Source organism: Lontra canadensis, unplaced genomic scaffold (assembly GCF_010015895.1).
Source record: "Lontra canadensis isolate GAN:19392208 unplaced genomic scaffold, GSC_riverotter_1.0 scaffold1, whole genome shotgun sequence".
NCBI classification, from domain to species: Eukaryota; Metazoa; Chordata; class Mammalia; order Carnivora; family Mustelidae; genus Lontra; species Lontra canadensis.
Genome location: NW_022630995.1, coordinates 57062620 through 57079809, shown reverse-complemented (window position 1 = coordinate 57079809; position 17190 = coordinate 57062620). Strand labels below are relative to the sequence as shown.

At 36.0% G+C, this 17190-nt stretch overlaps 1 non-coding gene across 1 annotated transcript; it reads right to left on the bottom strand.

Annotated features, from left to right (window-relative positions):
* Nucleotides 1-16860: 16860 nt before the first annotated feature.
* LOC116871765 lies at nucleotides 16861-16965 on the bottom strand. Its single transcript, XR_004383501.1, has one exon. It is a non-coding gene; the product is annotated as a U6 spliceosomal RNA (small nuclear RNA).
* Between the last annotated feature and the right edge of the window lie 225 nt (nucleotides 16966-17190).

Below are 17190 nucleotides of genomic sequence, written 5' to 3'. Positions count from 1 at the left end.
TGTTTTAGCCACCGTGTGCTACAAAGCCTTCAGTGATTCTACTTACCTTCAGAAGAAAGCCCAGACTTCTTAGCATGATGTGGTGTGAAGAATAACACACACTTTACTGCAAAGATATCTACACCATCACACTGGAGCCTGTAAATATGTTATCTCACATGACAAAAGGGGGTCTGCAGATGTGATCACAGGGATAGACCCTGAGATTGTTCTGGATTATCCAATCCCAGCAAGTGTGTCCTTGAAAGTGAACAACATTTCCCACCTAAGGTTAGAGAGAGAGAGAGACTCTGACTGACAGTGGAAGAGAGGCCGGAGAGGAGCAACACTGAGGGCTGCAAGAGTAAAGGAAATGGGACTGTGAACCCAGAAGCACAGGTTGCATCCAGAAGGTGGAGAAGGCAAGAAATAGATTCTCCTATACAGTTTCCAGAAAGGCATGCCTCCCTGCGGATATCTTGCATTTGCTCTGTGAACTTCCCAATAATCTTCTGGTCTAAAGAATTGTAAGATAAATTTTTGTGTTGTTTTAAGCCACTACATTTGTAATAATTTGTTATGGCTGATGTAGGAAACAAGTACACATGGCATGCAAAACCTTCTGGCTTGACTTTTGCCTTCCTCTATCCCTATCTTCAGGTCCTGAAAACTAATGTGGGTTGGAGGGTTCAAGGCCAGTGACCAACTTTCTATGGGTAGGGGCAAGATTCATGTGTGTATACTGACATTTTTCCAAGAAAGAAACAAAGTAATTATCAGGAGAATGGGTAGATGTTTGAAGGGAAGAGTGAGGGGAAGTGAAGGAAAAGTGAAGGCAGGTGGACAGTATGATAGACAGAATTCTAAGAAGTCTATCCATATCTCCAACCCATGGTATGAATGCCCTATACAATACCCAGGGTTGTGACTCCCATGGTTATGGTTCAGCATATGACAAAAGGGATCTGACAGATGTAATTAAGCTCTAAAATCAGATGACCTCAATATAGGGCGATTATAGGAGTGGACCTAACTTTATTACATGAGGCTCATAAATATGGATCAGGGGTCAGAAAAAGAGAAAGTCAGAGATCCAATCTGTGAGAAGAATTTGAAGTATGATTACTGCCTTTGAAGATGGAGGTGGTCACATGGAAGGACTGTGGGCAGCCTCTAGGCTGTGAAAGTAGCCCCCAGCTGACAAACAGCTAGGAAATTAAGGCCCCAGTCCTGCAACTGCAACAAATCTTTCAACCACCTGAAGGAGCTCAGAAACGCTTCTTCCCCAGAACCTCCAGGAAGGAAGGCAGTCCAGTCAATGCCTTGATGTCAGCCTGGTGATTCACTGAACAAACCCCAACTGTGTTGGGACTTGTATCTACAGAACTGGGAGCACCCAGATCAAATTACAGGCTTAGTTTTTGACTACCTTTGTGATCTTGGAAAAACAGTTTAACTTCTCTAAACCTCAGCCTTCTCATGGTTTTGGTAAGGATTAAATGAGATGCACACATAACAGACTGGCATGGTGCCTGGCCCACATCAAGAGATCAGTCAAAGATTATTACACTAGGTCTTCTTTCTCTTATTATTTTCATCTCCCCAGCTCCCCCATAGGAACTTCCAGTATAATTGGAAAGAGAATAATCCAGTTATCTAGGAAGATGATCAGTGGAACTGATCGCAGATAGGCTTAAATACAAAGCTAAAATAGTGGTATTCTGTCTGAGAGGCAATGGAAAAAATTGCCAATGATACAGAACACAGAAATTATTTTAAAATTCTATTTGATGCCCTACAACAGTTTTGCAATATGTGTGCTTTGATTTCTCCAACTGTAACAGGAATACATGAGGACAAAACTCATAAGATTAAATCAATCAATATGTGTGACATGCATAGAAAATTGCCTTACATGCCCAAGATTCTCTAAGTGATACTTTTTTACTCAACTTTCATTCATTTACACATTGTCCAATGTTTATAAAGTGCCTACTAGTGTTAGGCAATGTTCTAGGAGTTGAGAATACATTAGGAATAAAATAAAATAAAATCCATGAAGCTGACATGGTATCAGGGACATTCAGATAATAAACAAAATAAATATATTTTGGAAAACAGTATGGAATAACAATTTCTCAAAAATGTAAAACTAGAACTACTCTATGACCCAGAAGTTATACTTCTTGGTATTTATCCAAAGGATACAAACGTAATGATTTGAAGGGGCATATGCACCCTGATATTTATTGGAAAAAGATAAGATATCCATTGATAGATGGATAAAGAAGATATGTTACACACACACACACACAGGAAAATTACTAAGCCATCAAAAAGAATGAAATCTTGCCATTTACAATGACATGGATGGAACTAGATGATACTATGATAAGCAAAATAAGTCAATCAGAGAGAGATGAATACCACATGATTTCACTCACATGTGGAATTTAAGAAACAAAACAAATAAACATAGGGGAAGGGAAGGAAATATATAATAAGATGAAAACAGAGGGATACAAGCCGTAAGAGACTCTGAACTCTAGGAAACAAAACTGAGGGTTACTGGAGGGTAGGTAGATGAGGGGATGGGGTAACTGGGTGGTGGGAATTAAGGACATAGTGGGCTTGATGTAATGAGTGCTGGGTGTTAGATGCAACTGATGAATCACTAAATTCTACCCCTGAAACTAATAATGCACTATATATTAACTAACTTGAATTTAAATAACATAATATATATATTTTGAAATGTGTGTGTGTGTGTGTGTGTGTGTGTAGCATATTAGATGATAATAAATGTTCTAGAGAAAAAGAAAGACTAGAAAGGGGATTCAAAAGTACATTGGTGAGAACAAGGAATATAGGTCCCAAGTAGAAATGGATTTTCCAAGGAAGATCACTAGGAGGATTACAGCTGACCAGACTGAGGCTGGATGGAACAGAGAGAGCCTGGAAGCTATGGGATTTTCAAAGGGAGGAGAAATGCAAGCAAGAGAAAAGCTAGGACTGAGGCTCTAGAGGAAGGCCCAACAGGTATGTCTAAGGAACCATGGAGGCATCGTGGCTAGGGTAGAATTAACCAAGTGTCAGGGATGACCAAAGGAGATGAGGGCAGTTTACTAGGAGGTGGGGCCAGATTTTGTAGGACCTTATGGTCATTATTAAAATTTGGGCTCTTACTCTTCACATATAAGGAACTATTCATTGTTGTTGAGTCCAAGAAGATGCAGTTTATTATTTTTTTTCCTTTTCTTAAAGATTTTATTTATTTATTTATTTGATGGAGAAAGAGATAGCAGAGGGAACACAAGCAGTGGGAGTGAGAAAGAGAGAAGCTGGCTTCCCTCTGAGCAGGGAGCCCTAAGCAGGACTTGATCCCAGGGTTCTAGGATCATGGCCTGAGACAAAGGCAGATGTTTAACAACTGAGATACCTAGGCACCAAGGGAGGATGAAGTTTGACCTACATGTTAGCAACATCAGTCTGGGCGCTGTGCTATATATTAAGGGTAAGAAGATGAAACCTGAAATGCTGAGACAAGTCTGGAATTGAGGAGGTAATATGAAATAGTACTATAAAAGTTAAAATGTCTTCCAGAGACTTCTTTTTTTTTTCCCATTTTCATTACCTGCTTTGTTCTTTTTAGTTAAGATCCTTCTTTTTTTTTTTTTTTTTTTTTTTAATTTTCAGCATAACAGTCTCTTGTTCCACAGACTTTAAACAAAATATCTGTTTTGGAAATCAAAATCTGATTTATCCACTGAATAATTTAATATATTTTGTGTAACTGGATGAAAGTTTTTCTTTACTCTTCTGATATAACAGAGGTACAAGATTCCCCACTATCAGAAAATAGGGCATTCCTAGGAAACTTTCCATAGGTTGAAATGGTGTTAAACAAAGAAGTGATTACCTTTAATTTATATGGTGATTTTAAAAAATTCTCCCAGATTCAAAAAATTACCTCTCTGAGGCTTTTCTGATACCTTAAGATACATTATCTTAATGGAAACACACATTAAAATGGAGATAAAGTCCAGATGCTCCCAGACGCAGTGCAGAGATTTGGCACTTGATACTGAGACACTGAGTGTGACTCCCAGGGAGGGCACTGGGGGTGCCACTCTCATTGCCCTGGGGTGCTTGCTACCTCTCTGCCCACTCATCTCACTGTAAAACCGATTCTGAATATTAGTTACTTTTGTTTCCCACCCCCCTTTTTTTTTTCTTATGAAAGTGAAAATCCTCTTTGGAGTTCTTTGAATTAGTAAAAACAAGTGCTAATGTAGATATTTTATAAAAGTGAAGTAACATAATGCAAACTTTGGAAAAGCAAGGGGTACCTTATAATGATCCTTTTCTTTAAAGAACTTTGTAAATCAGTTGAAATGTGTCAGCATTTAGAGCTGGATTAAAATGATGGCTGCTTGTCCTCTGTTAACATTTGCTGTGTTCTACATGTGACTACTGGATAGATGAAGAATTAGGATGCTTTGGAAAAAGAATGTATAGCATTTGTAAGGGACTTGAATGAAAAATTACTGAGTAATCCTAAAATTCCAGTATCACTTCTTAGCTCTCCTTGTCTTGACTGAGGCAGCATCTGGGTTTAATTATTTCTCCTTTAGGTGTCTTGGTAACAAAGTCTCAAATTCAGAAAGGTCCAAGATATCTCTCCCTCTTGAGTACATATCCACTGTGAAGTACAGAAAGCAAGAGTCTTGCTGCTTTCACCCTTTCCATCATTGATGGCAGTGCCAACAGAAGAAAATGTGTCTTATTTCCTTGGTTTTATTTAGACATTTAATCACCAACCATTTATTGACTGTCTGTTATCTGTCAGACACAATTCTAGGCATTGTCGTAATGTGAGTTTGAGTCCTGATGCTGCTACTTAATAACCATGTATTATTTAAAAAGTTTTAATCCAAGGGCACCTGCGTTGCTCAGTCAGTTATGCATCTGACTTTTTTTTTCTTTTTTTTTTAATTTTATTTTTTTATTTTTTATTTCTTTTCAGTGTAACAGTATTTGTTGTTTTTGCATCTGACTTTTGATTTCAGTTCAGGTCATGATCTCAGGGTTGTACGATCAAGGCCCATGTCAGGCTCCAAACTGGGCATGGAGCCTGCTTAGGATTCTCTATCTCCCTGTCCCTCTGCCTCTCCTCCCCCTCTTAAAAAAAAAAAAAAAAAAGGGTTTAATTCATAAAAACCTATGTGAGACATGAAATCGTAAAACTCCTAAAAGAAAACATGGGCAGTAGTTTCTTTGAATTTGGCCTTAGCAACATTTTTTCTAGATGTATCTCCCCAGGCAAGGCAAACAAAAGAAAAGATAAACCACTGGGACTACATCAAAATAAAAAGCTTTTATACAGCAAAGGAAACCATCAGCAAAGTGAAAAGGCAACTTACTGAATGGGAGAAGATATTTGCAAATGACATATCTGATAAGAGGTTAATCTCTTAAATATATAAACAATTTATATAACTCGACACCAACCCACCCACACAAATAATCCAATTGAAAAATGGGCAGTAGACCTGGAAAGACATTTTTCCAAAGAAGACATACAGATGGCCAACAGACATATAAAAAGATGCTCAACATCTCTGAGCATCAGGGAAATGCAAATCAAAACCACTCTAAGATATCACCTTATACCTGTCAGAATGTTTATAATTGAAAAGAGAAAAAATAGCAAGTGTTGAGGAGGATGTGGAGAAAAAGGAACCTTAATGCACTATTGGTAAATCATGGGATGTAAATGTGGAAAACAATATGGAAGTTTCTCAAAGAATTAAAAATAGAAATCCCAAATGATCCAATAATTCCACTATTGGTTATTTACTGAAAGAAAACAAAAACACTAATTTGAAAAGATATTTGTATCTCTGTAATAAATGTATAATAAAATACTAATTCAAAGGGATATATGCACCCTGATGTTTAAAACAGCATTATTTACAACAACCAATATATGGACGCAACCCAACTGTCCAACCATAGATGAATAGATAAAGATGTGGTGTATATATATGCACACTGCTATATTATTCATTACAAGAAGGAAAGAGATCTTGCTGTTTGTGGAACATGGATGGACCTAGAGGTTATAATGCTAAGTGAAATAAGTCAGACAGAGAAAGACAAATAACTTCACTGATATGTGGACTCTAAACAAACAAAAAGCAGAATCAGACTTACAAACACAGAGAACAAACTGGTGATTCCCAGAGTGGAGGTTGGTAGGGGAAATGAGCAAAACAGGTGAAGGGGAGTGGGAGGTACAGACTTCTGGTTACGGAACAGGGATAAAGGTGCAGCATAGGAAACATATTCAATGGTATTGCAATAGCATTGTGTGATAATAGACGGTAGCCACATTTGTGTATGATCATAGATGGTAGCAAAGCACAATGTACAGACCTGTTGAATTAACTGTGTGTACATCTAAAACTAAAACTATCAATATGCACCAAGTATACCTCATTAAAAATAAAAGGAGAGAGTAGAAGAGATTTTCAGTAGCTCTTCACTATCCAATGTAACCATTAATAACTTGGATAGAAACATCTGTTACCTATAAAATATTTTATATTTAAAATTATTTTTTTCTAAAATCTGTTACAATGTTTATAATAATAAATAAATAAATAAATAATAAATAAATAATGCTTATAATAACATTCTACTCTCTCCTTTTATTTTTAATGAGGTATACTTGGTGCATATTGTTAGTTTTAGTTTTAGATGTACACACAGTTAATTCAACAGGTCTGTACATTGTGCTTTGCTACCATCTATGATCATACACAAATGTAGCTTCCGTCTATTATCACAAATAGTTAATTCAAGTTGAAAATTACTTTAATTGTGAAATCCACACTATATTTCAAAGACTTAGTGTGGATAGAAAATATTATAAATCATTTCATTATCAATATTCAAATATTGGTTACAGTGGCGCCTGGGCGACTCAGTCATTAAGCGTCTTCCTTCAGCTCAGGTCAGGATCCCAGGGTCCTAGGATCAAGCTCCACATCAGTCTCCCTGCTTGGTGGGAAGTCTGCTTCTCCCTCTCCCAATCCCTCTGCTTACATTCCCTCTCTTGCTGAGTGCCTCTCTCTGTCAAATAAATAAATAAAATCTTTAAAAAATATTCAAATATTTGTTACATGTTGGACTGCCAATATTTTGGATACATGGAGGTAAATAAAATATATTATTGCCAGGGATCCCTGGGGGTGCTCAGTGGGTTAAGCATCTGACTCATGGTTTTGGCTCAGGTCATGATCTCAGGGTCCCAAGATTGAGCCCTGTGTGTGGCTCTGTGCTTAGTGTGAGTCTGTTTGATATTCTCTCTCTCCCTCTCCCTCTGCCCCTCATCCCTTCATGCTCACTCTCTCTATCAAATAAGTGAATAATAAGTAAAATCTTTAAAAAATATCATTACCTTTAAAAAAAGTTTTTATCCAGACTGATCTCAACCTTCTTACCTGTGAAGGCAGTAGAGGCCATTTCAGGCAACATGGCAGAGTCCATTTTAATCAGATTCCCTTTCCCTAAGACTGCAATAAATTTGTAGAAATTCTGGTGGAATATTTTGAATATTTTTAAACATTGAAATAGATTTTAGAAAACAATAATTTTAAATATAAAATATTTTATGGGTAACAGATGTTTCTATCCAAGTTCCAAAGAAAGAAAGCACAAGATGCATGTGAGAGAAATGTAGGGAGAAATACTAAGAACCATCTTATGCTATGAGCAACCATAGAGGTGGCAGTATGGCTAGAGGACAGAGGTTCTAAAGGCTTCACAGGAATAAAAGATAAGCCCTCTGGTCAAAGAATCATGAGAAACTGGAACCTAGATTCTAAGTGTTAAAGCATTACTGCCTCTCCAAACACAGATATTGAAAAAAATCCTTCTACAAGATTATGGATGAAATAAAGAATGTTGCCTATGATCTGGAGCTTGGATAGATAAAAGAAAATAAAAATAAAAATGAAAAAAATTAGTCACCCCGAGGAAATCTAACTCTCAGACTTGTGTGACTCAAAACTATGGGATTTGAATTCTTGGCTACATTTGGTACCAGTAATTCAAACTAAGAGAATAACATGAAAATAGCAAAGTATTTTTGAAATATGTGGGAAATCTCCAGAACCAACATAGAGCTGCTTAAAAGTTCATTCAAGAGATTCTCATGGAGTATAATATAAATTCATTAGTGATGAGCTCACAATCTAGAAGTATTAAAGTAAGAGCAACCATAGAAAAAGGAGGGTCAGCAGATACCACAAATAGAATCAGTACTCTAAAAATTAGAAATGACCACCAATTGTGAGTGTTTCAATGATTAAAGAGGAAAACACAAATAAACCAGATAAGTTATAAATATGAAAAATCAAAGTTACTAAGGATTTTTTTTAATCACATTTTTTCTCAATTATTAGGCAGTATGTTTGAATTATGGAGAAAATAATACTAAGGGAATTAAAATTTCACAACTTTTTTCAAAATATTTGTGAAATATTGCTGGATTGATCAATTACTGTGAAAGTAATAAGCAAATTTCGGAAGAGCTCTTTCCACTTCCCAAAAGCATTATGATCAGGCAGTTTTACAAGTGAAAAATAAACCAATAAATGAATAAAGGATCTTGTCCCCAGGGTGTTTCCAGTACATATGCAGAAATCAGAAAAATCACACCAAGTAATGTACAATTAGTTGCTGTGATGAGCAGCGTGAAGGAAAGGTGCAAGTTGGCAAGAGAGTGTGCAAACAGGTTCTGGTGGGATCTGTGTCAGACAGGGGTCCTGAGTATGAAGCACATGAGGCTCAGAGGGGACAGAGCCAGACAAAGCTGGGACTCATGCAACAGTTGGAGGCCTTGGGACACCACAGAAAAGCTTTCAGAGGAAAATACCATATCAGATGTTCATTTTGGAAATCACATTCTGGCCACCTTGTGGAGTAGAGGGAAAGTAATGTGGAGTGAAGATGGAAAGCTCAGGGAGGAGTTTGTTTCATGCATCTGCTGAAAAATAACGGCTGCATGAGGAGAATGCCTTGCAAATGGAAGAGTGAAGAGCTAGAGCGTTAGAATGAAGAAATGAGAATATGGCCTCATGATAGTGGAGGAAATGGTTATATTTAAGAGACAAAGACAAAAGGTGTGTGGACTGGTGTCCTCTACTGAGATCAGGTACTGCTGGAAGTCAACAGTGATCTTAGTGTGAATTGTTTCAAGAGGATGAAGCTATGCTGGGGTGAAAAGAAGGAAGAGGAGAAGAAGAAGGAAAGAAGAGAAACTCCCTGGGAGAGGCTAATAGTTGGGGACACTGGAGAGAGAGGAGAAATTAGAAGCACGTGTGGGTTTAGAGATTCTCTATTTTGTTCATGATTCAAGAGACTCAGGAGTATTTCAATGCTGATAACAAGGTTGCAGTTGAGAGAAAAGTGTTAAAAGATTTAGAAAGAAAGTGATAATCAGTAATTTGAAGCTTAAGGAAATGCTTAAACAAAGACGAAAATAAAGGCTATTAAACAAAGTCCAGCCATTCTGGTAGACAATTTGTCAGATGAGAATATTACAAGGAATAAGAAGAAAATACATATTGTGCAGCCCAGAAGACATTCCTTTAACCACGCCCGCAAATTATATCAAGAATTACTTAACGCAAATGAATTGGTGGGGTGCCTGGGTGGCTCAGTTGGTTGAACATCTGCCTTCCACTCAGGTCATGATCCAAGGGTCCTAGGATAAAGCCCCACATGGGGCTCTCTGTTTAGCAGGAAGTTTGCTTCTCCCTTTCTCTCTGTCTTCCACTCTGCCTGCTTGTGTTCTCTTTCTCTCTCCCACCTGTCAAATATATTTAATAAAACAAATTGGCTAATGTGAACTCCCTACAGAATCTATAGTATATGATTATATATTAGTGTTTATAGTAAGGAGTAAAGAGTTCTCCTTATGAAGTGTGGACTTGGTTACTTTTACAAATAAATCCTGAGTTCATTAATCCTTAAGAAATTATTATAGATATATAGCTACTTGTGTGGATGTTATGTGGCAATTAGAGAAAGAAGTTCAGATGTCCTCAATGAGTAAGACCAGAGAAAATTCCCTTGGAGTTTTCTGTGATAACAAAAAAATTTCCATTTGAGAAGGCTGCTCATTTCAGATGAGTGACAGATGAAAAATCTAGATTTAGAATATTAGACTGAATAAATTCCTAATGGAGAGAAATCTTGTACATTTGATTTCATCTTAATCTCACAATTCTATAATGTAGCTCATACAGGGAGATTTTTGTGCATCCAGCATAGCCTGACTCCCCAGCCTGATCTTTCCAAACCTCCCCTGACAGTCTCATCCTCCCTTACTTTGACAATGTGAGTCAGTCTCAGATGTCAGTATATTCAGCATGTATTGACTTTTAAAATTTTCATTTTGACTTTCTAATGATCTCTCTATAGATTTACACTGAAATCATCTTGCCATTTTCTTGTCACTTCAGGAAGATATTTTTGACTTTGTTTTGTTAATAGGGATTTTAGTATTAACTTAAAATATTGGTCATATATGCATATATATGTATATATAAAAATATATATTTAATTAAATATTTTATTATGTTTAATTATAGATTATATAGTATTATATATTTATTAAATGTTACAGAATCTATATATTATATATAAAATCTATATATTATATATATTACAGATATGATATATATGTATTAGTTTCCAGTGGTCTTTTATTGGTCAGAAAATTAAAAATAAAAGATAAAGAACATAATTTTTATCTGCAGGTTGCCTGAATTAAAACACACACACACACACACAAACACACAGAAGAATGTCCTAGACAAGTGATAATTTGGGAACTTGTGTGGATTCACCAATAACGCTAATGCATTAATATTAATGAATTCAAACTTTTTGGGAAACGATGGAATGATATATATTATAATTAAATTATACAGATCCTGTGACACAGTTATCCTCTTGCAGTAAGTCTTTTCTACAAGTATACGTATATAAATGGGTATTACAGCATCATATGACATAAACTCATTATCCTTCAATAGGAAAGCAATTGAAAAAGTATGATATGTCTATACTATGTAACACTATGCAGTTCTTACAAACAATGCATTAAAACCTCATGCAACAAGTCCAGGAGTGTTATCCACAATACATGATTTTTTAATCAAAGAAAGAAAACTTAAATATATATAAACACACTTAAATAAACTTACTTTTGTGAACATGAGAAAATTTGACATTCTTTGTGTTTGTGGATGCTGTGTGGGAGTACATACATATGTGAATATAAGTGCATATGAATATGAGGAAAAGTTGGAGTGTTACAGAACAAGCTATTAATATTACTTATTTTAGGGGAATGGGAGTTAAATATTTGGGGGAACGTTATTAGCTATTCCTTATTCTGTGTTTGGATTCTCGTTGCATGTAATACTTTTTTTGTAAGATTTTATTTATTTATTTATTTCTCAGAGAGAGAGACAGTGGCAGGTAGAGGAAGAAGGAGGTTCCCCACTGAGTAATGAGCCCAGTGAGGGACTTGATCCCAGGACCCTGGGATCATGACCTGAGCCAAAGGCAGATGCTAAATCAGTTGAGCCACCCAAGCACCCAGCATGTAATACTTTTTGAAAACAAAAGGAGTGGAGGGGAAGGGGGTGGGGGGATGGGTGAGCCTGGTGGTGGGTATTAAGGAGGGCACCTATTGCATGGAGCACTGGGTGTGGTACATAAACAATGAATCTTGGAATCTGAAAAAAATAACATAAAAATAAATAAATAAATAAATAAATAGTAAGGTTAAATTAAAAAAAAAAAGAAAACAAAACAAAATGATGAACAAAAACCAAAACTATGGCTGTGAACTAGAACTGATCACATAGGAGAGAACTGTACAGAAGGAAAAAAAAAAAATAGGTGCACATTCAATTCTAAATCATTCCATAATTCTGCAGATAGATTTTTAACAAAGGAAAAGTAAGTGAGTGGTACAAAATAATCTGACACTTGCTATCTGAATTGTTCTGAAACAATCAACCTTCTGAGAATGCTAGAAAGCTATGAAATACATTACATCAATTTAAGGCACACAGAACCTGCAAGGCCATGGGGGAATATTGAGCCAAAATCTGAAAGAGAAGTCAAGCTGAGAGAGGTAAGCCTGCATTTGGTGGTGCTTTTCTCCACGACATGAATATCCATTTTTGAAGCAGAAACTACCAGACTAAGAAGCTGAGCACAGATGGTCAGTATCACAGACCTGGGAGGCAAAGATCAAAAGTTCAAGACCCAACAACAACAATTTCCCAGTAAATACAGTATGTTTTTTTTTTTTCTTTTTATTGAGGTATAATTAACCTACAGTCTTATATTATTGTAAGCTTTTTATTAATACTGTCAGGGTCTACACCCTAGAAAGAAGGGTAAATATGGAATAAGTCAGCCTTACAAGGACTGCAGCTAAAACTCAACTGTCTTGGTACTTGATTGAATTAGTAATAACTGCCTCTCATAAGAAATTACAGGAAAACAGATAGCTTGATAGACTAAGATTTGACTAAAAAACCAAGATAAAAGAGAAATCGCTAGAGATCTTGATATTAGAGTTTTCAGATATATTTTATACTAACTCATTAAGCATTAATGAAATAGTGTGTGATAAATAGAATGAGTAGAAAATTTGTAATTGTAAGAAAGGGAATTGAATGGAAATTCTGGCATATAACAATGTAACATCTACTTAAAATATAAGTAAAATTATGAATCTAATGGATACATTCTGTGTTTTTTAAAGGGGGATGATTTTTGACTCAGATGGATTTTGACTCCAGATAGATACTTCATGGATGGACCGACAAATATTTGGAGACATTTGGGGGTATACCAGAAGGAAGGTGCTACTGGCATCTTGTGAGTGGAGGCGGAGATGCTGTTAAACATCCTTCAAATCACAGGGTAACCCACAAAACAAAGAATTAGCCCAAAATGTCAATCGTGCCATGATTTCAAAAATCTTCAACAGCAGCTTAAACCCACTTAACAAAAATTGGTGAGCTGGAAGACAGGTCAAGGGAAAATACATACACTGAAAAGGGCATAGAATGGCTGGAGTACGGGATTACAAAGGTTCCTGTGGAATCTTGACTGAGGTATTATTTGCACTGTTGTATACCTATTTCAAACTTTACACTTTAAAGTTTTGTCATGGGGCTCCTGGGTGACTCCATGGGTTAAGTGGCTGCCTTGGCTCAGGTCATGATCCCAGGGTCCCGGGATCGAGCCCTGCATTGGGCTTCCTGTTCAGTGGGGAGTCTGTTTCTTGCTGTACTGCTCTCCCAGCTTGTGCTCTCTCTCTCTGAAGTGAATAAATAAAAAATATTTTTAAAATAAAAATAAATACAAAATAATAAAGTTGTGTCATTTATGAGATGTCTATTATACCTCAATAAAGACATTAAAACAAAAGAAAAAAAAATCATAGTGAGGGAAAATATTTGCAATACCATTAACAAAAGATTAGCATCTCAAATATACAAAAACTCTTACAAATTGATAAGTAAAAGGACAAAAAACCTCAATTAAAACTTAGATTTGACTAAATCTAAATCTAAATTTAGATACCTCTAATCAAATACTTCACAAAAGGTATTCAAATTTCAATGAACATATGAAAAGGCAGTCATCCTCAGAAATCATTGAGATACAAATAAAAGCCACAAAGAGATACTGTCATATCCACTATTGAAAACTGACAATACCACATGCTATGAAGTGTGTGAACTCCTGGAAGTCTCAAACATTGCTGGTGGAAATGAAAAAGTATAATTATTTACTAAATGAAAAATAAAACTATAACGATTCAGCATGTTTTCTCTTTGGTACATTTTGAACATAGCATGTATAGACATGTAAAAGGTCACACATGATCTTTGGTCACATATGAGCTACAGGTCATATATGATCTACACATGTGTGACCATGTACATAAGGCTATGTGTGACCATGCACATGCGGTCATATATGATGAAGTACATGAGGTCATGTATGCTAGTGTACATGAGGTCATATGTGATTGTGTGCATAAGGTCACATGTGATCATGTAAATAAGTCATGTGTGATCATGTACAGAGCAGACATTATTCATGGTAGCCTCAAACTGGAAACAGCCTTAATATTCATAATCAATAAATAGACAAAACCAGTTATGTTATATCCATAGTATAGAATACTATGTATTTATATAAATGAACACATTCCTACTGCATGCATGAATATAGATGAATCTCACATACTGTGGTGGAAGAAGTAGATTATTTCATTTACATGAAACACAAACAGGTTCAACTAACTTACAGTTTTGTAAATCAGAGTCAGAGAAGAACTGGCAATATATATTTTGATGTGTGATGGTAGTTGTATAAGTTTTCCTATGCTTTAGTAACTGGATCAATCTGAAAATTTATAAAATGTACATTTTATTCATATGTAGGATGATTCAAGGATATATATATATATATATATATATATATGGTTATATATATGGTTATGTATATATATATATATAATTTTCCCTACTATTCTTTGGTATTTTGTACAAGATTGTAATGCAGTCAATACCCATTTATCAAGAGTATACCATGGACCTGGTGTTATAATATTGCATGGTTTGAATTGTGTTCTCCCAAAACTCTTATGTGGAAATCCTAATCCTCAGGGCCTCAAAATGTGATTGTATATGGAGATAGAATCTTTAACCAGGCAATTAGAATTAAACGAGGTCATCAGAGTGTGCCTTAATTCAATATGACTGGTATCCTTACAAGAAGAGATTAGGGGGTAGAAACACAAAGAGAAAGATGGTGAGAAGACACAGGGTGGAAACAACCATCTACAAGGCAAGGAGAGAGGCCTTAGAAGAAACCAACACTGTTGGTGCCTTGATCTTGGGCTTGCAGCCTCCCAGAACTGTGAAAATAAATATCTCCTGTTTAAACCACATGGTCTTTGATACTTTGTTATGACAGCCTTAGACAACTAGTACAGATATGCAGTGGGACAGTCAGACAGATAGGATATGGGTCCTTGCTAGAGAGAATTTCCAGTCTGACAGGGAAGCAATTCCATACCTACTTGAGGCTCAGAATTATAAATACTAACTAATTGAAGGTAAACAGGAACCACATTACCCAGAGCCTGGATAATGGCTGGTCAGACAATCATGGCCTCTACTTAGGTGGAACATGACAGATACACGCAGGAAGTGCGTTATCAGATGACTTCAACTCATAAGCACATTTTGATTGCCTCAATGAATCTCTCAATTCATTATTAAAGAAATTCAGTTAAAAAAGAAATACCTGATCAGAGAAATCATCCAACAAGCCACCTTGCCATGGCCTTAGTGGTAAGGAAGGGGTTTAATCTGACTTGCATGTTAGGGCCCAACTTCCCCAGACACTACACAGTCGGGTCCACACCAGGCACTGTCTATGAAGCAGATATGCAGTAGTAACAAAGATCAGCTTTCAATTAAAAAGTCCACGTTTTAGTGGACTTTTTCTAATGAAAACAATTGGTCATTTCAATACACCCTTCAAGGGAAAGTACTAAAATTACCAATAATTATGTTGTGGTATTATTGTTATTATATAAAAAAATAACAGTGCTGAAATATTATAATGCATGGCTGAAAGAAGTGAGTTTTCTAGGGTACCTGGGTGGCTGAGTCAGTTAAGCATCTTCCTTTGGCTCAGGTCACGATCCCAGGGTCTTGGGATCGAATCCCACATTGGTTTTCCTGCTCAGCAGGGAATCTGCTTCTCCCTCTGTCTATTGCTCTCTCTCTCTCTGACAAATAAATAAATAAAATTTAAAAGTAAGTTTTCTAAATTATAGTGAACGAATTATGTTGCCTTGGTGACTATGATGTAAATGTGGATGTTACACAGTTATAATACATACTCAAGAAGAATATATTTTAAATGTTTGCACTTAAGGAGGAAGAGAATATTCTGAAGTAAAAAGGATGGAGTCAGAGTTCTCCTACTTAACTTCCCAAAGCAGAATTTGGGTACCAATTAATACTGGCCTCATGACACTGTAAAAATCCAATGAAATTGTGTACTTACAAGCATTTCCAAAGGCTCAAAAATCATTAATAAGAGCAATTTATTATCCATATCAGTGGTTTTTGCAATTTGGGAGTGGTTTTATGTGGTGATGCACAAGTAAAAGGTTTTCATATTTTATCTTCGTCCTTGCCTTTCAATTAAAGCACAAACTAGAATTCTTCTAATATAAAAAATTGTGAAAATTTGAAGTATTTACACATAGTTTGGTTCCATTTTAAATGCTTCTACCTAACTCTCTGGAGCCACTTATGTTGTAAAAACAACCTATATCACTTTAGTGTCTAGCACTATTTTTCTCAACTGTAAAAAAAAAATTGTTACTATTAACATCGCCTAGGAGATTTTCCAGACTTTTTTCTCCCTAATTGATGCCCATGAAATTTCAATACCATAGATATACTGTATGTTTATAGACTGAATGTGTATCTGTGCTTTGCACATGAAAAGACTAAAATCTTCTACCTTTTCCACCAACAACCAGTTTTCACCCCTTTGGAGGCATTATCTCTCCGTCCCATTCTGAATGCATTGTCTATGAGAAATTCCATTTTAAATTCATGCTTCTCCATAAATTTCCATAAATTTCAGTAATCACTCAAGTTTTAGATTTCTAGCAGGATTTGTCTAAATATGTTCATAATGGGGAATCCAGTTGTGAAATCAAAACTCATTCCATAGACAAAAAATAGGGAACACTTCACAAATTTGTGTCATCCTTGTTAACCAGCCAAGCTAATCTCCTTTGTATTGTTCTAATATTAGTATATGTGCTGCCAAAGCCAGTACTCCTTGTGTCCCTTGTTTATTTGTTTGTATGTTTGTTTTTGTGAGGTAAAAACACTTAATGGGAGATCCAAACTCACAAATTTTTGAGCACACAGTACAGAATTGTTACCACTAGGCACCGTGCTGTACAGAAGATTTTCCGAGATCATTCATCTTGTGTAACCGAAACTACATACCAATTGAACACATTCCCATTTCTTTCCCCTCCCCATCCCCAGGTCCCTG